Source organism: Typopeltis vanoorti, chromosome 9 (genome assembly GCF_054136105.1).
Source record: "Typopeltis vanoorti isolate ZY-2024b chromosome 9, IOZ_Tvanoo_1.0, whole genome shotgun sequence".
In the NCBI taxonomy this organism is placed as follows: Eukaryota; Metazoa; Arthropoda; class Arachnida; order Uropygi; family Thelyphonidae; genus Typopeltis; species Typopeltis vanoorti.
Window position 1 is genome coordinate 10,964,584 of NC_143557.1, and position 25,139 is coordinate 10,989,722.

The 25,139-nt window shown below is 35.9% G+C and overlaps 1 protein-coding gene across 1 annotated transcript in view; it reads right to left on the reverse strand.

The window, feature by feature from the left end:
- Usp7 (Ubiquitin-specific protease 7) overlaps window positions 1-25,139 on the reverse strand; it is a 747,694-nt gene that overhangs the window by 338,263 nt on the left and 384,292 nt on the right. The gene's annotated exons all lie outside the window — the stretch shown is intronic.

Genomic DNA, 25,139 nt, shown 5'->3' on the forward strand with positions numbered 1-25,139 from the left:
CTACAACATCAGTCCTGGTATATAAGGCCTATCTGGAAGATAACCATTGATACGAAATCAGTAATAATGTAAAATCCTCATGTAGTACTATCAGTATTTTGCACACTCCTGAAGAGTGCATATGAGGAATCTGATGGTAACAATAACGATAATAACTTTAAGCTGTTCACATGGCCAGAATGACAGAAAATAATGTGAAAAGTATATTATGAGATGGAAAATCTCATAAGCACATAGAGATAGGCCAAATGGATTGATGAAATATCAATGATACGAAGAAAAAAAAAAAAAAAAAAAATTTAAAAAAAAAAATATATATATATATATATATATATATATATATATTAAGGATACCAAGTAATTTTATAAACTTGGTTTTTTTACCCCTTTTCCCAAGTAAGCAAAACAGTTAAGTTTGCTCCTGAACGTAGTTAAAATCAAGTTTAACAAAGTTTATAAAATTACTTGGTATCTTTAATATATATTATCCCCAAGGTAAAAAACTTTTCACACATATATCTGGAGAAGATGGGCTGGTGGCTTGACATGAATAGGTAAAGCCTTAATAAGAGTTGCAATAATATATCACAAACAACTCCACAGGAAGAATGCTTTGTTAAGAGACATTCACTATAGCAAACTAACCATTATAACAAACTGTTCTAGGATCAAATGGAAAAAAAAAAAAAAAATTGCTACACAAAAGTCATACGTCAGAGAAATTGTTTCTGGAATCAGGTGCATCTTTAAAACAACTCCAAACCTCAACAAGTATGGCTGTATCAATTTACCAAAAATCTGGGAGACGTTTAGGGAAGCTTGCGGGAATACACTTCACGCGACACTATGAGTTTCCCTAGCTGAACCTTATAGGAGACATGAACAAGCAAGCTCTCTGGTCAATTTTTGCATAAACCTTTTATAGTTTCTGTATTCAGCTTTGAAATGATGTTGGATTAATATCCACTAGATTTATATAAATTTGCATTGCCGAACTGAAGCCTTTTGGCTCTTTATTTTAGTAAATACCTTATACACCAACTGAGAATTTGCTTATGGAAAATACATCTCTCCAACGCTTCTAGTGCCTTAGCACTCCATTGCTGTTTTCTGTATACATGTCAGACATCCCACACAATCCGATGACTTCCATTTTAGCACTGTATGCGGACGATACGGCAATACTAACCAGATCTCTCAGACCCCACTTCGTTACCAGAAAGCTTCAAGAAAATCTTCTAAAGCTGGAGGGTTGGTTCTCCAAGTGGAGATTGGAAGTCAACCCCCTGAAAAGCTCAGCGGTTCTCTTCTCAAAACGGCCAATGTCTCCTGCAGGAGATGTGTTACTATTCAATACTAAAATTCCCTGGCAGAGAGAAACAAATTACCTGGGTGTGATTCTCGACAAAAAGCTATCTTTCAACCAACATATCAAGTCTGCATGTGCAAAAGCATCTAAAGCCATAGCTCAGATCTACCCGCTAATTAATAGAAATAGCAAACTCAGCAACAGAATCAAATTGCAACTATACCAGATGACGATTCGTCCTATAATCACCTATGCCTCTCCAGCCTGGAGCCACACCTCTAATACTAACATTATTAAGATACAGCGAGTGCAGAACAAGTGCTTGAGAATGATTTTGAACGCCCCGTGGTATGTTAGAAACAGCCAACTCCACAGAGACACAAATATTCCCTATATTCTCTCTTATCTACAATCCTTAGCATCCAAGTTTTTCCTAAAGACGTCCACACATCCCAACGATTTGGTTCAACAAGCTGCAGCATACGAGCCAACGGACATATTTAAATATAGAAGACCAAAAACTATATTAGCCTCCTATAGCGATACATAATCTCCATGCCCATTCAGGGCGAGCAAACTGCTAGTAAATTTTACCCTCACTGTAACCACGACAGATAGCGGGGAATATGAAAAGCATTTTGCTTCACCCTTAAAGAATAAATGTCAATTGTCAATTGCCTTAGCACTGGAAGTTTTTGCTCTCTTAGGTTTCTGCCTGGTCTCTGATGAAAACCAATGAGTTTAAAACAGCTGTCAGACCAGTGAAACCTTATCAAAGTGGACCAATAGCAGGCAAATATACGGGCGCTTTGAGTGTTCGTGTCTCCTGTAACGTTTGGCTGGGGCAACGTGTAGTATGGTGGTGAGTGTATTCCTGCAAGCTCTCTGGTCAATTTTCACATGAAACTTTTATAGTTTCTGTATTTGGCTTTGAAATGATGTTGGATTTAATATTCACTTAATTTATATAATTTGGGTGACAGTGATTTTAACAAAAAATCACTGTCAAAGTTATATAACTGAGGGAAGACTTCTAAATAGCATTTAAATAAAGTAATCTGGATAACTGACCAGGGCTTCTGACCTAATGTCCCATCCTCACCTTTTCATGGTGCATCCTGTTAGGTATCTACCTGGATATTGAAAAAATGAGGATTGGTTGACAATTTGGGATTTAGCAGACTAAATTGTATTCTTATTGGCTTAAACCATGAATAAAATGATGGTACAACATAACAGAATTTCATGCCAGCTGAGGCACTGCCTGGTTAAACACAGCCCCTGTTGTTTTTGGCAGGGAACCATGGCTAACAGAGCAATTTCAGCTACTGGAACAAATCCTGAAACGCACCCCAAGTCAACACCACCAGAGGTCAAGATCGGTATTATTATTATTATTATATTATTATTATTATTATTATTTGACACCTCCAGGGAGTCCAAAGACTCATCGAGGGAGAGTGTGCCAACAGCATCGAACGATTCGTCCCCATCCAACTACTAACCGCGCTCAAACTTATTTAACTGAGCCATTAGTAGCAGAGGCTCTACCAATCGACCAACCTTTGCCGGCATTATCAACATAAGAATCCTGAATGGCAAAGAAAAGGAGCTGACTGAGAAATTGGATAAGTACCAGAACGACATAACAGGGGTGACTGAAACAAAAAAAAGACAAAAATTGGTGAGATCTTTTTAAGCAATAAATACAAAATGTTATATTCAGGCAATTCAGGGAAAAGAAAGAGCAGCCATAGTATTCAACACTAAATACAAGGTTAATCTTCTTGAATGAAAGACAATATCGATTAGAGTAATGTGGGCAAATATCAGAATGGGGAACTAGACAATGAGACTTATTTGAGGTTCCATTAAAGTAGAAGAGGATGAATTTTTTTGATGCTTTAGAGAAAGCAACTGACACAATGAAAAATTGATCCTTGTTGGAGATGTAAATAGCAGAGTAGGAAATGTTCATACATACAGAAATACTTTCGGAAAATTTGGAGAAAAGAGCAAAGCTAATAATAACGGGAACTACCTGTTGGATTTCTGATCAGGACATGGGCTGGTTATTACTAATATAATGTTAGAACATAAAAATTTGCACAAATTCACATTGAGAGAAGAGGCAAGGAATAAGAAATGTCTCATTGACTATGTTATTGGTGATAGTGATGTTTTCTCATTGGTGTAGAACACTACAGTGTACTGAGGATTTGATATTGGAAGTGATCACCATTTAGTCTCGAGCAGAATAAAACTGAATTTCATATTGAAAAGAACATGTATGAAAGTTTTAAAGGAAATAAAAGTTGATCAGCTCTCAGATATGAACTATAGAGTAAAATATGCACACATTATTCAAGAAAAAATGAAAGAGTTTCAAAACAGAAACCAATCCTTGGAGATTCAGTGTAAGCCCAGAAGAACACATTGATTGATTCAACTAGAGAGGCATGTGTTGAGGTTGTTGGCATGGATATAAAATCACAACTCCATATTTGACACTGGAAGTTAGAAAGTAAAGGAAAAGTAGAAAGCACATCAAAAGTTCATAGCAAATAAGTCACCTTGTGCTCTTAGAGAATACAGACACAAACGCAAGAAAGCTAAACCCTGTGTAAAACTAGCTAAACAAAAGTCATGAGAAGACTTTAGTAAGAACATGGAAAATATATATCAAGAAGGTGGTAAAATATTCTGGAGGCTATTGAAAACGCTCAGAAAAAAATGTTGTAAAAGGAATTAGAGATGGCAAAGGTGAAATGAAATTTGATGAAAAAGATATCCTTGATGTATGGAGAAATAACTTTGAAAAATTGCTATATGAAACAAGCAGTGATAGCACAGTGGTAAAAAACACTCAACAGAGATGCAGTCAGGAATACATATTCATACTTGAATTAGAAAAAGCCATCAAAAGCATGAAATCTGGAAAGGCAGCAGTAGTAGATGGTACTCGATAAGAAATGGTGAAGTATGGAGGTATAGAAGTCTAAGAGTCAATGCACTGTATAGTTTAGAAAGGCTGCACAGAGGGACGAATTCCAGATGACTGGAGTAGAGCTCTCATAGTACCCATATATAAAAAGGGAAATAAAACTGAATATAACAATTACAGAGGTATTTCTCTATTGAATGTTCCATTTATGCAAGTATACTTCACAAATGATTGAGAAGGACCGTGGAAGGGAAGCTTGGTAAAGAATGAGCTGGATTCAGGCCAAATACAGGTTGTCAGGATCAGATCTTCACTTTATGACAAATAGTTGAAAAATCATGGGAATATAACAAAGATCTGTATTTAAGTTTTGTCGATCTGGAAAAGGCATATGACAAGGTGCCAAGAGAGAAGCTATTCAATACGCTACAGTTATATGGTGTTAATGGGGCATTAGATCAAGCAATTCTTAGTCTTTATTTGAGTTGTAAGTCAGCAGTTAGAATTGAAGGAAATACAGGAAGATGGTTTGATATTAAATCTGGTGTCAGACAAGGATGTACACATTATCCCGTATGTGATTCATTATCTATATGGATCACATTATGAAGAAAAGCGGTATTAAACCTGATATCAATGGAGATGTTAATCTCAGCTCTTTACAATATGCAGATGATCTTATATTTCTAAATAAATCCACTACAAGTCTGGAAGATTCCCTGACTAAATTGAATAACCATTGTAATAAATTAGGTAAAAAAATCAGCAATAACAAGACAAAAACAATGAAAATACCAATTGCATTGTGAATGGAGAACCTGTGGAACAAGTGAAACATTTCACCTACTTAGGCACGATTTTTAGCGAAGATGGTAAATTGAATATGGAAATCAACGAGCTGGTATTGTAGGAAGTCAACTGAATAAATTTATATTTAATAAGAGAGAAATTAGTCAAAATACTAAATTAGCTTAACACTAATTAACACTACAGATGTTCTAGCCAAACAGCTAGGACGTCTATAGACATCCAGCTAAATCTGGATATGATTCAGCCCACCTGTTGAAAGAACATGGATAAGAAGCGCAATATGGCCGTGATGCCATTTAGAAGGTGTGATAAACACTCACGCTGAAGAGAACACTTAATCGGATTACCTCGCATGCATAGCTGTGTCTCAGTTGCCTATAACAAATGTAGTTCCTTGTTCTATGCTGGGTAACTGGATCTTAGTTATAATGGAAAGACTAAAAATATAGAAATTGTTTTTATTTTTGTTTTCTCTTTTTATTGTACAATACAAGTTTAATGCCTGGACAAAATAAAGATCCTTGCAAAATTTCTTCACTTAAATATTGCCTTACCTTGGAGAACCAATTTCATTCTTAAATTTTTTGCGCTAATCGCTTCTCGGCAAAACATTTCCTTTGTTCTCGAAGAAATTAATTCACGATAATTATATGAAATATTATTTAAAAAAAAAAAAAGAAAGAAAGAAAACTGACTGTCAGTGTTCCAAATTATATTATTTTTATTTTTGTTCAAAATCATTGAAATATACTTCACAGATTTCCTTTAGGATGCATTTGATCGACTTTCCTTTATAGAGAATAACATGAAATTCTTTAATCATATCACTAATTTTTTTTTCTTTATATAGTAGTCTACTGTTCTTTGCACTTTCACTTTCTTAGTTTCCCTGTATAATTGGTCATTACAAAATGAAATTAACAGTTATGATTTAAATTTATATGTATATATTTTCTGCATAATTCAGATATTATGCTCCAATTTTTCAAGTATGAGATATTCTGCTTATATTCTATCATTCAAAATACGTATATGCATCAAATGTGAAATTTCATTTTCATATTTCCACAATAGAATTGAACTTTATTTTGCCTTTGATAGATTAACCCCCCTCCCCCCACTGCATCACTATCACACACCTGAAAACTGTTATGAAACATTGGTACAGCTTTTATTTGATTCGTTATTTTTCTCTAGTAATTGTTCCACATAACTTTAATTTTTCGATACAGAAACTGGGTGGTGATTATTATAAATTAGCAAATTATAAATCGGAGAATATATATATTATTTCCTGATTATTATAAATCAGGAAATTATGTGATATTGGATAATAGGAGAAATTAATATTTAAAATCACTGTGATCCTACAAATGCAATATCAGAATAAAGAAAGATGGAAAAACCAAACAAGAAATTTCTGCCTGTAAAATATTCAGATATTGCTTGAGGCTCTTTAGTGTGCTGCCTACTGGGCATGTTCTATTGTTCTGTTCTCAGTGGTGGTTAGTAATCTCCATTAGCTTACTGCTTATTACTGAGCAGAAAGGAACATTACCTGACTGTACTGCTTTCAGTTCATCTTGAAGGTTTGAATTGTTTTTATAAACAGAATGATATATTGTTCTTTCGGAATGTCTAATAGTGTATTAGACAGAGGAATTGGAATACTCTTTCCAGTTCCTCTTGAAGACAAATTTTTAAGTTGTTTTTATAATACAGAATGACATATTATTCCTTCAAAGTGGCTTATAGTACATTTTTGAAGGAATAAAATAAAAATAGGGATAGCCATTGGGAGTATCTCATGTCTTCTCTGTGCAAACTTTTTTTCATGTCAACAACTGCAAGACTTTGGTATCAATACTATGTTATTACTATATGTAGGGAAATTAACATCAAGAGATGAGACTAAATGTTTTTTCAAGCCTCCAGCGAACTGAGTGATGGCCTTTCAGTGTGCTTTATTGCAGAACAAAATCATAATTATATCAGATGTTATAATGGAAAAAATAGTAAGAAAAAACCATTTGCACTTGCTTTTCAAAACACAAAGAAAGAACATTGTAAATTCACCCAATAAAAAAGAAAATATCATATATTTTTCTTCTGTTATCTGATTTCTTGTACTACAAAGAAGAAATCACTGTGTATAACATGGGAGAATGCAAGAGGCAAAAATCTGTCAATTGATTACATTATAACTAATAGAGAAATCATGTCAGAAAAAAAAATTCACGTACTAATATCAGCAGACATAACAATATTTTCTTCTAGGTTAGTTATGTGTTTGTTTAAGTAGCTAAAAACCTTTGGTACTATTTTACATTAAAATGAATGGACACGTTCCCCAAGTGATTTACATTTGTAACAGTTGTCTTGCGAATTATTTATAAAATAAATTCTCTGAAATATCTGTAGATTGATTAGGTCTATAACCCCACCCCACAAAAAAAAAAATAGATTATGAAACACATATGCACCTTTTCTTTTAAAATAATTCAAATCCTGTTTTTCAAGATAATTGTATCAAATAATTTATACTTTTTTGATAATAAAAGTGAAACTGATCATTATAAATTAAGAAATTATTTTGGCATAAATAATGTATTAGCATGTAAAAGAAATGTCAATATTTCTTTTAGGATATCTGCCAATCAACAATTCAAAAGGAAACAAGACATTCTTGATGTATTCTGCTACAGCTTGAGGCACTTTAGTGTTCTCTCTTTTCTTTCTCAATAGCAGTGAGAGTAATAAGCCTTTAGCTTTTCCTCCAGCTAAGAGGATATTATCACGTATTTCTAAGACGTAGATTATTTCAGAAATAGCAACCAGCAGCAACAGTGGCAATATTTAGATTTTTTTAAGAAAAACAAACAAAAATAATACTACTGAACTTTCCTTTGTGTGGTATGCATATAAACAATTTTGCATGGTGAAAATATAGCATATTATTTCTAAAATTTCAAATAATTTCAGCAGACAGTAGAACAGCTGATTTTAGATTGCAAAGAAATTGTAATCTAAGATCAGAATTAGAAACTTCACAGTACAACAATCTTATTGCTGTATATTTCTTTTGTCAAAACAGTAAAATGAAGTAATGGATTTTGAATACTGTTTGAAAAGTTTCAAACCTGTGAAATGTTGGAAGCATGACTGGAAGGGGAAGAGAGGTGACAGACATAATGAGGAAGAGGAAGTTGGACATTTTATGTGTGCAGGAGACAAGGCAGAAAGGCAAAGGAACTGGGAGATGGATATAAATTGTTCTATTCTGGAGCGAATAATGAGGGAAGAAATGGTGTAGGAATTGTGGTGTGTGGCAGAATGAAGGGTGAAGTACTGGATGCGGGTAGAAGGAACGACAGGATCATACGAATGAAATTGGGTCTTGGAAAAGAGCGGGTGGTCGTATTATGTGTATATGCCTCGCAAGTTGGTTGTACAGCAGAGGAAAAAGATGAGTTCTGGAACGTGTTAGATGAAGAAATGAGGGAATTGGAAGAAAATGAGATGGTGATTGTCGGAGGAGACTTGAACGGGCACATAGGAAGACAGAATAGAGACCGTGAAAGGGTGCATGGTGGCCACGGAGTGGGAATGATGAACCAGGAAGGAGAGAGGGTTGTGGACTTTGCAGTAGCGTTTGATCTGGCAATTGTGAACTCGTTTTTCTACAAGAGGGAAGAACATTTGATAACATTTAGGAGTGGTAACAACAGCTCACAAATTGACTACATTTTGACTAGAAGAAAACATCTTAAGGTTATGACAAATTGTAAAGTAATTCCAACAGATCAAGTAGCACAACAACACCGACTACTGTGCGCAGACTTTAAAATAAGATCAAAGATAAGAACTTCTGGATGCTATAGGATGAAGACAATTAAGTGGTTTCACTTAAAAGAGGAGAGTGTGAGGAATCGTTTTAGGGAGAGGGTGTTAGAGATGATTTCGGATGGACTGGAAAGTGTACAAGATTGGTGGAAACATAATTCAAAAGTAATCTTGAGCTGTGCAATCGAGGTGGTTGGTGAGACATCTGGAAAGATTAGAGAGCAGAAGGAGGGTTGGTGGTGGAATAATGATGTACAAGTGGCAGTGACAGCTAAGAGGAAGGCAAAGCAGAAGTGGGATGAGTCAAGAGTGGAAGAGGACAGAGAGGTGTACAAAGAGAGAAAGCAAGAAGCCAAGAGAGTTGTCGCACAGGCAAAGGCCATGGCATATCAAGATCTGTATGATCAATTAGAAACAAAGGAAGGATAGAGAAAAATTTACCAACTAGCGAAATGTAGAAATAAAGCAGCTAAGGACATCTTACATGTGAGGCAGATCAAAGATGCTGAAGGAAGAGTATTATGGAGGGATGTGGACCTAAGAAACAGATGGAAAATATACTTTGAGGGACTTATGAACGAGGAAAATACAAGGACTCACAGAGGAGATGGGCAGCCTTCTGAGGGGATGGTGCAGAACATCAATAGAATGGAAGTGACGGAGGCCATGAAGAGGATGAGGAATGGAAAATCGGTGGGCCCCGACAGAATTCCAGTGGAGGCATGGAAGGCACTGGGGGAAGAGGGAATTGACCCGCTGTGGGACCTGTTCATGAAAGTTTGCCAACAGGAAAATATACCCGAGGAATGGAGGGAGAGTACTCTTGTTCCATCTACAAGGGTAAAGGTGATGCACAAGACTGTAAAAATTACTAGAGGAATAAAGTTGATGTCCCACACAATGAAGATCCTAGAAAGGGTTCTTGATGGGAGATTGCAAAGGAACAATTTGGCTTCATGCCTGGTAGATCAACAACAGATGCCATCTTTGGGTTACGACAGATGATGGAAAAATATCGAGAGAAACAAAGGGAGCTACACCTGGTATTTATTGATTTGGAGAAAGCATACGATAGAGTGCCAAGGCAAAAAGTCTGGAGGTGTCTGAGGGAGAAGAAGGTGCCGGAGAAATATGTCAGGTTGGTGCGGGAAATGTACAGAAATGTGAAGACAAGTGTTCGGACCTGTCTGGGACAGACAGAAAGTTTGCAAGTAACAGTTGGCTTGCATCAAGGGTCAGCATTTCTGTCCGTTTCTGTTTAATATTGTGATGGAGGTGGTAACAGAGGAGGTGAGAGAAGATGCGCCTTGGACAATGTTGTATGCAGATGACATCCTGCTGTGTGCAGATTCAAGAGAAGAAGCGGGAACTAAACTGGAAAGATGGAGAAAAGTACTGGAAGAGAGAGGTATGAAACTGAGCAGAAGTAAGACAAAGTATATGTGTTGCACAGTGGGCGGCAGACAGGAGACAGATCTGGAGCTGGAAGGAAATGTCATCAGGAAGGTGAGAGACTTTAGATACTTAGGTTCAACAGTGAAAGAAGATGGAGGAGCTGAGAAGGAAGTGGGATGCAGGATACAAGCGGGATGGAAGAAGTGGAGGGAGATGGCTGGAGTGTTATGCGATAAGAGGGTGCCGATCAATCTGAAAGACAAAATCTATAGGACAGTAGTGAGGCCAGCTATGACATATGCTATAGAAACTGTGGCCCCGAGGAAAATAACATCAGCAGGATGGAAGTAGCAGAGATGAGAATGCTTAGGTGGATGTGCGGTGTGACCAGAAAGGATCATCTGAGAAATGACTGTCAGGGGAACAGTGAAAGTTATGAACTTAGGAGCGAAAATACAGGAGGCAAGGTTGAGATGGTTTGGTCATGTGATGAGGAGGGAGGACAAATATGTGGGAAGAAGGGTCATGCAGATGGATGTGCAAGGAAGGCAGAAGCGTGGGCGGCCAAAGAAGAGATGGAGGGAGCTTTTAGAAGATGACTTGAAGATGAAGAACTTGGATGTGGTGACAGCCCAAGACAGGAAGGTGTGGAGGAGACTCATTACAAACAGTGATCGCACTTAAGTGGGAGAAGCTGCAGAAGAAGAAAAAGAAGATGCAATTGAGTTCCAGGAGAAGATTGGAAAGGGGGGGGGGGGTAAAGCATTAAAAAATCTTCAAAATGAGCAAAAATTTTAATCATAAATAAATAAAAATAAAGGTAAAGAATCACTGCTAAAATATCATTGGATATAAATTTTTGATACCAAAAAGACTCACAATCGGAAACCGAGTAATGCAAAACAAAAAAATTGTTTCTAAAACTGAAATGTTATGATCCATATAATGGTATTTTGCTAGGAAAGAAAGCAATCGGTCATATTTATTTCCATAAATATTATTTAAAAATATAAATATTTGACATAATATTTTCAAAGCAAACTTTGAAAATTCACAAAAAAAACTGTTTCTATATTATAAGTGAAAGAACAATCAGTGCAATCTGGTGCACTGATTTGAAGAATAAAATACACCAAATAGATTGATTCCAAAGGCTGATCGGTGGTCATTTCAGGATTGATTATTTTCGCACATGTGAAATTCGTTTCAATTTTTGGGAAGAGACCCAATAAATCATTTTAAAGGCAAAAAGGTCAAATATCTTAGGACAGTAAAGGAAATTCCAAGTAACACAATAGATGTAAAAATAGGTGATACAAATGTCACTCACCAACAGTTAAGCCACTAATGGCTCTAGAATAGCCATAATGGGATAAACGGCGGAGATGAGGTTTTGATCCATGAAAAAAGCTAGGGAGGTCTGGCTATTTCATCCACCTCAGCCAGTTGGGGGTAAATACAAGACAGTGTTCAAACTAATTTTAACTTATGGATCTGAGAGTGGGTTAGAAATAAATCACTTGACCAAAGACTAGAGACCACAGAAATGAGAGTCCTGAGAAAGATAAGGGGCATGAACAGATGGAATCAGTGGCAATATATTAAAAATGAGGATATTAGGAAAGAACTTGACATTGTTAGAATCCAGAAATGTGTTAATAGAGCTAATCTCATGTGGTATGGTCACTTAAACAGAATGAGAGAAGAAGGGTTATCAAAACAAGTGTTCTCTGACAGGTTGGCAGTAAAAAGATGAAGAGGAAGACCAAGATGTAAGTGGATTGATACGGTGAAATGTGCCTTAGAAGACAGAAATATAAGATCAGATAATGTTGAAGTTGACAGATAACACGTTGATTAGGAGGAAAATTGTTGATAGGAGGTTAGTAATGATGTAAGTTTTTCATGTAGTATTATTATGATATCCTGTACACCCCTTGAGGGTACATGCCAGGAATGTGATGATGGTGATAATTAATATTTGTTTTCGCTCTCTTTATACAAAAATAAATGGTGCCAATTAGTGCTTTATCCTTGCGTTATCCACTAATTTTAAGTCCCACTGTTAAATCAAATCATTTTGTGCACTGTGACACTGTACTTGTACTCTGAAGATGCTAGATATAATACCAGCAAAATATCAGCAGATAAGTTATTATTTACTTATTATTTTGTGTTGTAAATCAATACCATTAAATGTACCTCATCTGTTCCCTTCATTTCTAAATACACATTTAGTACCAACAGAAGAGATAAAAGCCAATCATCCAACCTTTCATCCATTACTTACTCCAGTTCTATGAAAAATAATGGAGACAGTCATCACAAATCAATTTCATTACCCACAAGACTACAAGTTAATCAGTGACCATTAGGATGAATTCTTCCACTTTCCAAGATCATCCAAACAGGACATAAGTGATGGAAAAGCTTGGTTAACCTTTCCATAACATGAGTTATGGAGAGCTTTAACTATATTGTTAGTAAGATACAGAGTATACAAGGACTCTACACTTGGGCCTATATTCTTTATCCTATTTAAATGACACCTCAGATCCTACAAACAGTTTTGTCAATGATGGTAGGCTTTAAACTTCTTTTCCACTTCTCACACCTTCAGCATACATACCTCCTGAGAGAAAAGATCTTCCACAATCAATCAATGACTTATCCATTGATTCCATGACATGTTTGAGTGGGACAAAGACAACCATGTCACGTGCAATGCAGCCAATTAGAATGATACCCAGCTCTCCATGTGATATGAGATATCTCTTTTTGAACTAACTTACATATATAGTCAACACCTGATACTGTCATAGTACTGTCAGACACACCTAACACCATATAAATCCAAAACCTGACTTATCTTCGAATACTGTTTTTATATTTGGGGTTCGTTGGTACCACATCTTTCTAAAAAAGCTTAATACAATTAACTTAATCATCCTGCATAAGAAGTTGAATCACGTGATTGATGATTTTTCAAAAAGATATATTTCAGTTACCCTGTCATAGACATACTGCTATTTTTACGTTGTTCATCCTCTTATGGGTGATATGATGTGCAGTCAAACCGGATGGCACCATTCCTCCATTTCACACTTAAACCCATAAACACAAAAACACAAGCATCTGTAATCACTATTTGTTCCAGCTCCAAACATATCAAATCTTGTCCTCTCTCACATTGCTTCTTATCTCAACTGTCAACTGCTGTGATATGGTCTTCCTAATTTTACCAAGGAACTACAACCTGCAGTTGTTTAAAAATACAACCGATTGTTTTTAATTTTTGACCACTTCCCTATGCATGGCACAGACGCTTTTTTTTCTTCTTTCAGTATCAGCCTCATACAAGAGGACCTCCAAGGCCTATGACATAATAGAATTGTCAGTACGCAAGGAGCTGAGAGTTGTAATCATTGGGCAAATAGTATGGAGGAAGCTGTTCTAAAGAATGAAGTATATGGAATGAACAAAGTAGAGGGTGATGAGATGGTATCACAAGTTTGGAGCTGAAATGTATACGGGTACTGACCAGTGCCTGGTTTGTTCATTCATGATTTAAAGAAAGTGGAGAAAAGGTACTGGTCAGTGAGGTAGAGCAGCATTCATGGAAATATCTGTATATAAGACAACACACACGCAACAGAGAACTTACAATGAAAGTGACTGGTGAGAGTGGGTCATCAATTAAGTGTTTAGCTTGCTTCTGAGCACAACCAAGCATTCTGAGGGAGGTCCAAAGTGCATCAAACACTATTCTAAGGTTGGGAAGGTTTGAGATTTATGAAGTGACAACAGATGTACAGATACAGAACAATTCTGGTAATGATAATAACCTACATTGGCCCCAGGCTAGAAAGTAGTAACTTCTGACCAATACCTCATCTATGATGTGAATGCCAATACCGATATCCTGGATAATCCCATATGCTAGCAACAAGTGTCAGGAATAGATCATGTTAGAAGTTTAATGGATTGTATACAGCACTCAGAAAAGGATTAAAACAAAATTTAATACTTTCTATATTTCGTCTCAGTCACTGAGACATCTTCAGGGATTACAAAAAAACTAATGTAACATATACACTAATACCACACAATACTAAGCCCAACCACGTGGGTGACTCTAAAGTCCTATCTAAGTGGAACGCTCTCTAAGGGGGGTTGTAGGTGGCCTGGAATGTAAGGTGGGATCTCTGATGATAAGTGTGTCCCAAATTTTAGGAAGCTTAATGCAACCGCATTTATTAAGATTTGGTCCATTTCTGAGAGCTGCTGTTGATTCTAAAAATAGTCTCTCTTTTTTGAATTTGATGTGATGGAGCATGGTGGTTTTTTCCATGAGATCCTCTGGGTTGTATCCAAGTCAGCCTGGCCTGACTGACCATAGTCATGGTAGCAGATGCATGACTTGTGTTCCTCCAGGCAGATGGTTGTTGATCTGCCTGTCTGTCCAAAGTACGCCAGCTTACAGGAACAGGGTACTTTATAAACTCCAGGCACTAAGCTGACCTTTTGTAGAACGGATAAGGGTAGCAAGTTTGCAGTGGGGCTTAAATGCTGTGTAGGTTGTACTTTTTTAAAATCTTGGCTATTTTTTCTGATGTGCCACAGATGTATGGTATGGTGATGGCATTTCCGAACAGTTTCTGAAGAGAAGACCAGGAATGGGAGAGGAACTGATTATTTTTTTAATACTGTGATCGCTGTACCATTGGAGAGGAAAGTGTTGTGTATATGGTCAAGGCTCAGTTGTAAGGGCGGTTCCACTGGAACAAAGATTGTGGGCTCTATTGGTTAGAGTTTTAATAATGTCATATTGTTGAACGGGGTGGTGGTGGGAGAGTTTGTGAATGTACCTGCCCATGTGTGTAGTTTTTTTATATACAATGAATGAAAGTGTACCGTTTGTAAGGCGTGTAACTAAGGTGTCTAGGAAGGGTAAACAATTATTCTTTTACTTTTCCATCGTAATCGGGATTCATGGATGTAGGCTGTTGAGGTGACTGAGGAAGGAGTCTAATGTGAATGGGCCATGAGGCCAAATAGGAACACATCGTCTACATATCTTAGCCACATAGGTTTCAGAGGGGCTGAGTCTATGGCTCATTTTTCAAAATTTTCCATATAAAAATTGGTGAGGAGGGGGGGGATCCATGCCGGTTCCCTCTATCCGATTGTAGATTTTGTTCTTCCAAGAAAAATAACCAGAATTGATGTCAAAGGAAAAGAGATCTAAGATGTCAGAAAGAAAAACGTTTTTTAAGAGTGGCTCTCACTTCTCTATCCCCCAGTCTTAGCTAACACCTTTTTACAAGATTTTGAAGAGAGAGCCATTTCTATAGCTACTTTAAAACCTAAACTGTGGTTACGCTACACAGATGATGTCTTCCTTATCTGGGAACATGGTTTAGAGCAGTGTTTCTCAAAGTGTGGTAGGCGTACCCCCCCCCCGGGGGGGGGGGGGGTACGCGAAAGGTCTTCAGGGGGTATGTGGCAATTTTCAGCTATGCATCATTAACGCATGGAATCATTACTAAGAAAAAAAAGAATTAATTTAAACGTATATATTTCTTAATAAATTATATATATATAGAGGGGGAAAAAAAAATTAAATTATATTAAACATGAATTCTTCTACTCAAATTGCGAGTTACTAACGGCCCGACGTTCACGCCGGGGCAATAGTAGTTTGCTCCCTGTGGTAAACAACACGTCCTCTGAAACAGCTAATGTACTGCAAAAAATCATTTGTTTTATTAAGTCCCTGAATAAGGTACAGAAACATTTGCAGGCCGTCTAATATATTTCTGAACAAATAGTGCAATAAGAGACAACTGGGATGAAAACGGCGCTAAGTAATGAATCACATGTCCCATCCCACAGAAACTGCTGTATACTCAAGCAAAACCATATGTTGCTAGTGCAATATATGGTTTTGTTTGACACCACTCCCCATTGTGAACGTGTTAAACCTAAGAAATATGTAGTGAATGTGTTTCAGATATTATGCAATTTGGTTCTGTTGAAATGAGAGGCAACTCAATTTTCGGCTTGCTTTTGTCTTTGGGTCGCACGACATTTTGTTAATACCGCACCTCTTCATAGCTGCTCTCTCTCTCTCTCTCTCTCTCTCTCTCTCTCTATACTGGCCTACCAATGCTGTCCATTTCGCACTCTGCTTTCACTTCTCATTAGTCATTTGTAAAGTATTGTTCATTACATATCTCAAGTCTTGTAAATTACTGGTAATTTTTGCTTGAAATAATGGAAAGAAGATGACGTTATTTGAGTAGATGACTGACGATGCACACAAGGAAACCTCTCGAGGCCAGAAGTAGTGATGGCGAATAGGAGCTTCTTGGTAAGTCATACTCATTTTCAGTTTTTTTCAGAGAACTTTAGTTTCCAACAATCCTCGCATATATCTTGCACCACGTTTTTTTGCTTTAAGTTTGGGGAAAAAAGACGCGAGTAATATTTGAGTAAATACGGTAATTTTTTTAGCTTTCAAATTCTTAAGTATGGATCATTGGTTAAAGACTGGATTTATAAAATGCACAAAAAAGAGCAATATAGCAGATAAAAGTAGCTGCAAGCAACAAGACAACGTTGATATTGTATCCCTCTCATTGATGATAAATTATTTAAATTAAGTAAAAATTTCTAGTATCTTTACCAATTTTGTTCTATTAAAAATAAATCATATTTTTTGTTTGCATGTACTGTACATCTAAATTCAAATAAAATAGACATTTACAATGAAATATACTTTATTCATTTATTTATTATTATTTTGATAAGGGGGTACTTGGAAATAATGAAAATTTAAGAAGGGGTAAACAATTTAAATAACCAACATCAGAACATTAAATTCACATCAGAACTAGAGATTAATGGCTTTCTCTTCTTCTGGATCTAAAGATCAGTAGATTACCTGATTGTCTTAAATTTTCAATTTTCTGAAAAACCACCCACACTGACAGACATTTGCATGCCTCTTCTCATCACTTCCCTCCTCAAAAACTTGGCATCATCTCCACCCTTGCCCATCGTGCAAGATGTCTTACTTCCACAGAAGAAGACCTTCAAACAGACCTTGACTTCCTGAAAAACACCTTCTTAAATAATGGATATTCATTTCGTAACATCTCTAAACGTTTGAGACCACGCCAACACCCTCGACAAGAAAATGAATCCAGCCCTATCACTCACATACAGTTACCATGTATTATCTCTCTTACTGCAAAACTATCTAGGATTATGAAGAAATTCAACATAAAGATGACTATACAACTCTGCCAAAACTTTATTCTTTTCTGAGTTGACCAAAACCAAAACACAACCAACTGCATTTTCCTGGTGTTTATAAAGTTATGTGCGACTGTGTCGACCTTATTTTGGCCAGACAGATAAATCTATTTCATTCACTACATCTTGAGGAACATAGACGTGACATCTCCTACAGTAGAACACGAGCGAGAGCCCTTTCCAGTAATGTTCTTTTCTCCGCCAACTCTAACCTCGAAGAACATCAACACCGAGTTGATTGGAACTGCACAACCAATTTGTATATATGCAAGGATGAATCTGAAGGACGAATTATAGAATCCAAAGCGGAATTCCCATAGCGGAGTAATTCAGTACTGGCGCTATAAAATTAGCTATCACACACATTCAACTCATGCTAACAATAGCACACGATCACCTATTCAAATATGACTGTTACTATTCTTCTTCTTCTTTTTATTAAGCTGGAAAGTCCATGTTTTTTACCTTGTTAGTTTTATAAGTTTTGTGTTATTTCTTACTCACCTGAAGAAGTCGGGATATCGATGAAACTAGTTGTGATTTATTAAAGTTTGTGTTATACTTTCTCGGATTCTAGTCATTTAAAAATTAATTTTATTAATGTATACATCCCGAGTCAATCCTAATAACAATATATATATATATATATATATATATATATATATATATGGGGTGCTTAAGGGTCAAAGCTGTATAACTGAGAGGAGACCTCCACATAGCCTTTAAAGGAATGCGGAGAACCGACCAGGGCTTCTGACCTAATGTCCAATCCTCACCTTCTCGTGGTGCACCCTGTTGGGTATCTACTTTGATACTGAACGAACGAGGAAGGGGTGGCAATTTGGGATTTAGCCGACCAAATTGTATTCTTATTGGTTAAACCAAAATAAAAAATGATGGTACAACATGACAAAATTTCATGCTGGCTGGGGCGTCGCCCGGTTAAACAAGGCCCCCGTTGTTTTCGGCAGGGAACTAGGGCGAACAGCGAAAAGTCAGCTACTGGAACAAATCTGAAAACAAACCCCAACTCAACATCACCAGAGTTAAAGATCGGTACTATCAACGTAAGAAGCCTGAATGGCAAAGAAATGGAGCTAGCTGAGGAATTAGATAAGTACCAGATCGACATAATAGGGGTGACTGAAACAAAAAAGACCAAAACTGGTGAGATCTTTCTGAGCAATAAATACAAAATGTTATATTCAGGCAACGACAATCAAGGAAAAGAAGGAGCAGCCATAGTATTCAACACAAAATAAGAGGCTAATCTTCTTGAATGGCAGTCAGTCTCAAGTAGAGTAATGTGGGCAAATATGAGAATGGGGAACTGGACAATGAGACTTATTTGTGCCTATGGTCCCACAGAAGGTTCTACTAAGGTAGAAGTGGAGGAATTTTTTGAGGCTTAAGAAAAAGCAACTGATACAATGAAAAATGAAAAGTTTGTCCTTGTTGGGGATCTAAATAGCAGAGTAGGAAATGATTGTGAGACATACAAAAATATTTTGGGAAAATTTGGAGAAAAGAGCAAAGCTAATAATAATGGAAAATATCTGTTGGATTTCTGCTCAGGACATGGACTGGTTATTGCTGACACCATGTTCCAACATAAAAATGTGCACAAATTCACATGGAGAGAAGAGGCTAGGAATAAGAAAAGTCTCATTGACTATGTTATTGTTGATAGTGATGTTTTCTCCCTGGTGCAGGACACCAGAGTGTACAGAGGATTTGAAATTGGAAGTGATCACTATTTAGTCTTGAGCAGGATAAAATTGAATTTCATATTGAAAAGAATAACATGTAAGAAAGTTTTAAAGCGAATAAAAGTTGAGCAGCTCTCAGATGTGAACTGTAGACTAAAATACAGAAAGATTATTGAAAAGAAAATGAGAGTTTGAGAACAGGAATCAAACCTTGGAGATTCAGTGGCAAACTCTGAAGAAAACATTGATTGATTCTGCCAGAGAGGCATGTGGTGAGGTTGTGTGCAAGGATAAAAAAATCAGAACTCCCTGGTGGACGCAGGAAGTTAAAGAGGCAGTGAAGGAAAAGAAGAAAGCATATCAAAAGTTCCTGGCAAATAAGTCAGCTTTTACTCTTACAGAATACAGAGACAAATGTAAGAAAGCTAAACAGTGTGTAAAACTAGCTAAACAAAAGTCATGGGAGGACTTTGGCAAGAATATAGAAAATAAATATCAAGAAGGTGGCAAAATTTTCTGGAGGTTGTTGAAGAAGTTTAGGAATGGAGGAAAGAGTGCTGTAAAAGGAGTTAGAGATGATAAAGGTGACATGAAAACAGGAGAAAAAGATATCCTTGAAGTATGGAGTAATTACTTTGAAAAACTGCTAAATGAAACAAGCAGTGATGACAGCACAGTGATAAAACACACTGACCAGGCATGCAGTCAGGAATACATATCCATACTTGAAGTAGAAAAAGCCATCAAAGGCTTGAAATGTGGAAAGGCAGCAGGAGTAGATGATATTCGACCAGAAATGCTGAAGTATGGTGGTATAAAAGTCTTACAGTGGCTGCACTGCATAGTTAAGAAAGTCTGGACAGAGGGACGAATTCCCGATGATTGGAGTAGAGCTCTCATAGTACCCATATATAAAAAGGGAAATAAAACTGAATGTGAGAATTACAGAGGTATTTCCCTACTGAGTGTTCCTGGCAAGATCTATGCAAGTATACTTGAGAAACGGTTGAGAAGAATTGTGGAAGAAAAGCTTGGTGAAGAACATGCTAGATTCAGGCCAAATAGAGGCTGTCAGGATCAGATCTTCACTTTACGACAAATAGTCGAGAAAGCATGGGAATACAACAAAGATCTGTATTTAAGTTTTGTCGATTTGGAAAAGGCATATGACAAGGTGCCAAGAGAGAAGCTATTCAATACGCTACAGTTACATGGTGTCAATGGGGCATTATATCAAGCAATACTTAGTCTTTATTTGAGTTGTAAGTCAGCAGTTAGAATTGAAGGAAGTACACGAAGATGGTTTAATGTTAAATCTGGTGTGAGACAAGGATGTACATTATCCCCCTCTGTTATTCATTATCTATATGGATCACATTATGAAGGAATGTGGTATTAAATCTGATATCAAAATTGGAGATGTTAATGTCAGCTCTTTGCTTCATGCAGATGATGTTATACTTCTAAATAAATCTGCTACAAGTCTGCAAGATTCTATGACTAAATTGAATAGTTGTTGTAATAGATATGGTATGAAGGTCAGCAATAAAAAGACAAAGACAATGAAAATAGGCAGAATCATTGAAAATGTCAACTGTGTTGTGAATGGAGAACCTGTGGAACAAGTAAAACATTTCAGCTACTTAGGCACGATTTTTACTGAAGATGGTAAATTAAATATAGAAATAGACAACAGAATCAGCAAAGCTGGTATGGTGGGAAGTCAATTGAATAAATTCATATGGAATAAGAAAGAAATTAGTCGGAACACTAAATTAGCTGTATACAAGACAGTGTTCAAACCAGTTTTAACTTATGGATCTGAGAGCTGGGTCAGAAGTAAAACACTTGACCAAAGACTAGAGACCGCAGATATGAGAGTCCTGAGAAAGATTCGAGGCATGAACAGATGGCATCAATGGCAATATCATATTAAAAATGAGGATATTAGGAAAGAACTTGACATTGTCAGCATCCAGGAATGCGTTAGCAGAGCTAATCTCAAGTGGTATGGTCACTTAAATAGAATGGGAGAGGAAAGATTAGCAAAACAAGTGTTCTCTGCCAGGTTGGCAGGAAAACGACCCAGAGGAATACCAAGATATAGGTGGATTGATACGGTACAAAGTGCCTTAGACGATAGAAATATAAGATCTGATAATGTTGGAGTCTTGACAAGTAACAGACTGATTTGGAGGAAAATTGTAGATAGGAAGTTAGTAATGATGTAATTTTTTCATGCAGTACTGTCATATCCTGTACACCCCTTGAGGGTACATGGCAGGAATTTGATGATATATATATATACACATACATACATACAGTAAATCCTCGATTTAACGGACTAATAGGGGCTAAGCGGTGTCCATTAAATTGAAAGTCCTTTAAATTGTGAATTTTTCAAAATAAAAATATCTGCAAGATTATGTGCAATTTTATCAATATTAGCACTGTAATAACAAAAAAATTGTTTTACACACAATTTTAACACAATTTTCACACTTTTAGATAAGTTAATGTTCAATGTTGAGGGGTTTCGTTTAGGTAATCCTGCTTTGAAAAAACAACTAAGTTTTTTTTTTTGAACTTTTGAATTCTGATGTTTTTTTATAATTAACTCCCTAAAATTACTAAAATGTGTGTAATAAAACTGCTGCAGAAAATCAAATCATGTGACAAAGATGCATTTACAGTGAGAGTGGTGTGACCACGTCCTAATCATTCGTCAAACATGTTTTATGAGTGGTGACTCATTTATGTCAGCTAAATTACTACAGCGTTTTTCCAACATATGATGGCCTGTTAGCCAAAGCTTGTTAAAAATAACAGGAAATTAATAACAAAAAATCTTGTTTAAAAGCATTTTAAAATTAACAGGGTGTTAATTTTCACGTGACATACGGACTGGAAATTTTGTCCATTAATTCGAGGGTTTCGTGTGTGTGTGTGTATTTTACTGAAATGAGCCTGTATGAATATAAAATTTTCAAATGTATTCATTCATTTCTTTTTTTTTTGCTAGCACAGGAAAAGTGAAAATGTGTATAACTGAGAAAATTGACAAATTAACAGATCTGCCAAAAGTATCAAGTTATATCCTGAACAGAAATTCAGCACTTACTGTCCATTAATATTAGCTTTGTCCTTTTCTTTTTGATATACTCAAATACAAATTGAAAAACTGAATTATGTATAACCGTTTCTTGTTTTTATATTATTTCTTTATTTAATTACCGATTCCATAGTCTGTACTTATTTTGTTGAATATAAATATATGTCATTGTTTTAATATATAATTTTCAACACAGATGATTTTTTAAATTGTATTACATCAAGGGATCACTCTAGTGAGTACTGTGACGACAAACCTGAGGTACCTGATGCTGGACCACATCGTACTTCATATAACATAGATCTCTTATATTATTTGTAGACTCCAGAGGAGCAACCACTTTCAAACTTAACAGAAAAGTATAATATCCACTTGATTTTTAGAAAAAAGAAAGGCCACACTGTCCAAGGCTGAAAAAGGTCATTTACAGATTTTGACGAATCCCTCCAGGCAAATGAAGATACAAACTCAAACCCTGAAGGCAGGTCTACTTCTAATAAACGAACTGGGAAAAACATCGCAAAAACTTCTATTAAAACTATAACTAAAATGTATACAATAATAATCACCTCATCGAATGCATTACAATCGGAGAATAAATTAGTAGAAATAGAAGCAGCCCTGGAAAAAAATCAATTGAGACATCATTGGACTTACTTTCAGAGGTGAGACGTGACACCAAAAAAATTATTGAAAGAGACAACAGCCTTCTATTTTACCATAATGAAGGTGAAAACAGAGTTAATTTCTTAATTAAGAGCAAATCGCAGAATTTAAAAGTTATACAAGCAGAATTGCCTTCTTAGGGTTAGAATTAGGAAAAAACAAATCACTAACAATAACACAGGTTTATGCTCCTGCCACAAGATATGATCAGGAAAAAATAGAGTTCTATGATGAACTTGAACTAGCAATAACATCCCACAACTCCCGGGTAATCGTAATGGGAGACTTTAATGTCCTGGTAGGCACTAAGCAACAAAAGGCGAAAATTTAGCTCTGAGAAACCATGAAAATTAGAAAAGTAATGAAAGAGAAAGGCAACTCCTAGAATTTGCCTTTAACCACCAGCTGAAAATTGGAAATACCTTCTTTAGGAAAAGAGAAAAAAAAGATGGACATGGATTTCACCAGACAGAAAAACAAGAAATGAAATGCTCCATATTATTAAAAGATTCACTTTATCTATGTAACTTTGAAATTTTTAACAATTTCAACTTTAATTCACATTAAATAATACTCAAGAGCTTTGCGATGATATAGAAGTAAGCATACCAACCACCGAGTAGCAACAAGAGAAATAAAGTCAAAAATAACTACATTACCAAAAAATGAATAAAACAAAGAGAACTACTAAATAAAAAATGGTTTCTAATCAGTACAAAAGAAAACAGTTTGTTGAACTAAACAAATTAATTTAGTTCAACAAACTAATGAAATTCAAAAAAAAAAAAAAAAAAAAAATGAAATTAGAAAACATCTAAGGAATTTCAACATAAATGAAATCAAACAAACTCTAGAACAAGGCACATCTTTTAAAACAGCAAAAAATGGCAAATCCTGGATCCCTTTCTTAGTAGATGAATTTGGTCATGAAGCAAATAATAGACCTGAAATTCTCAAAATAGCAACAAAATTCTACCAACCAAGAATTATACTCAAATAATCAAGCAAATAGTTTAAGAGACAACCAAACAAATGGAATGTGTGATTATACCTATCTTGGAAATCACCGAAGAAGAAACAGAACAGGCAGTCAAACAAATAAAAAACAGCAAACCCCAGGGCCGTGATCAAATTCCAGCAGAATTCTTCAAAATAGGACTTGCATCACTATTTCCAAAACTTCTCAAACTATACAATGGCATTCTACAAACAGAAACAGTACCAAGGCTGTGGTTAAACTAGATCAGAACCAACCATATGAATAAACAGGATTTAGTAAAGATTTTTCAACTATTGTTCTTCTACAAAATTATTAAAAAACATCAAGAAAATAATAAGCTTCTATACATAGCATTAATAGACTTCCGTGAAAGCATTCAACCCAATAGAATAAAAGCCACTGTTTTCCTGGGACTTCAAAATCAAAGTATAGAAAACAAATACATCCGAATATTAAAAAATATTTATAATAGTAGCACAGCAGAAATCAAACTTGAAACCACAGGACCATCCTTCAACTTAGGAAGAGGAGTTAAACAGGGACACCCAATAGCACCCATGCTTTTCATTTCATTGCTGGAAATCTTATTTAGAGAACTGAACTGGGATAATTAAGATTAAACATCTCAGGCAAAAATTCAAGCAATCTTAGATTTGCTGATGACATAGCACTCTTCTCTAAAAATAGTTCAGAACTGGAAACAATGATTAGAGATCTAAGTAATAAAAGTAAAGCATATGGATTAAACATAAACTACAGAAAAACTAAACTAGGACTAACCACACAGAAATTCCAATAACTGTTGAAAACAGAATAAGTTAAGAAGAAGATATTAAATATTTGGGCCAGATATTATTTTAAAAACAAAATGGAAAAAGAAACAGATGCCAGAATCACCAATGCTTAGAGGGAGCTTCTTCTTCAGCAGGTTCTTCTCTTAGTAGCAAAAACTTTCCTTCCACTCTCTTCTGTTCTGAGCCTTCTCTTTCAAGGTTGTGTGTACCTGTGTCCATTCAGCATGTCACCTATTT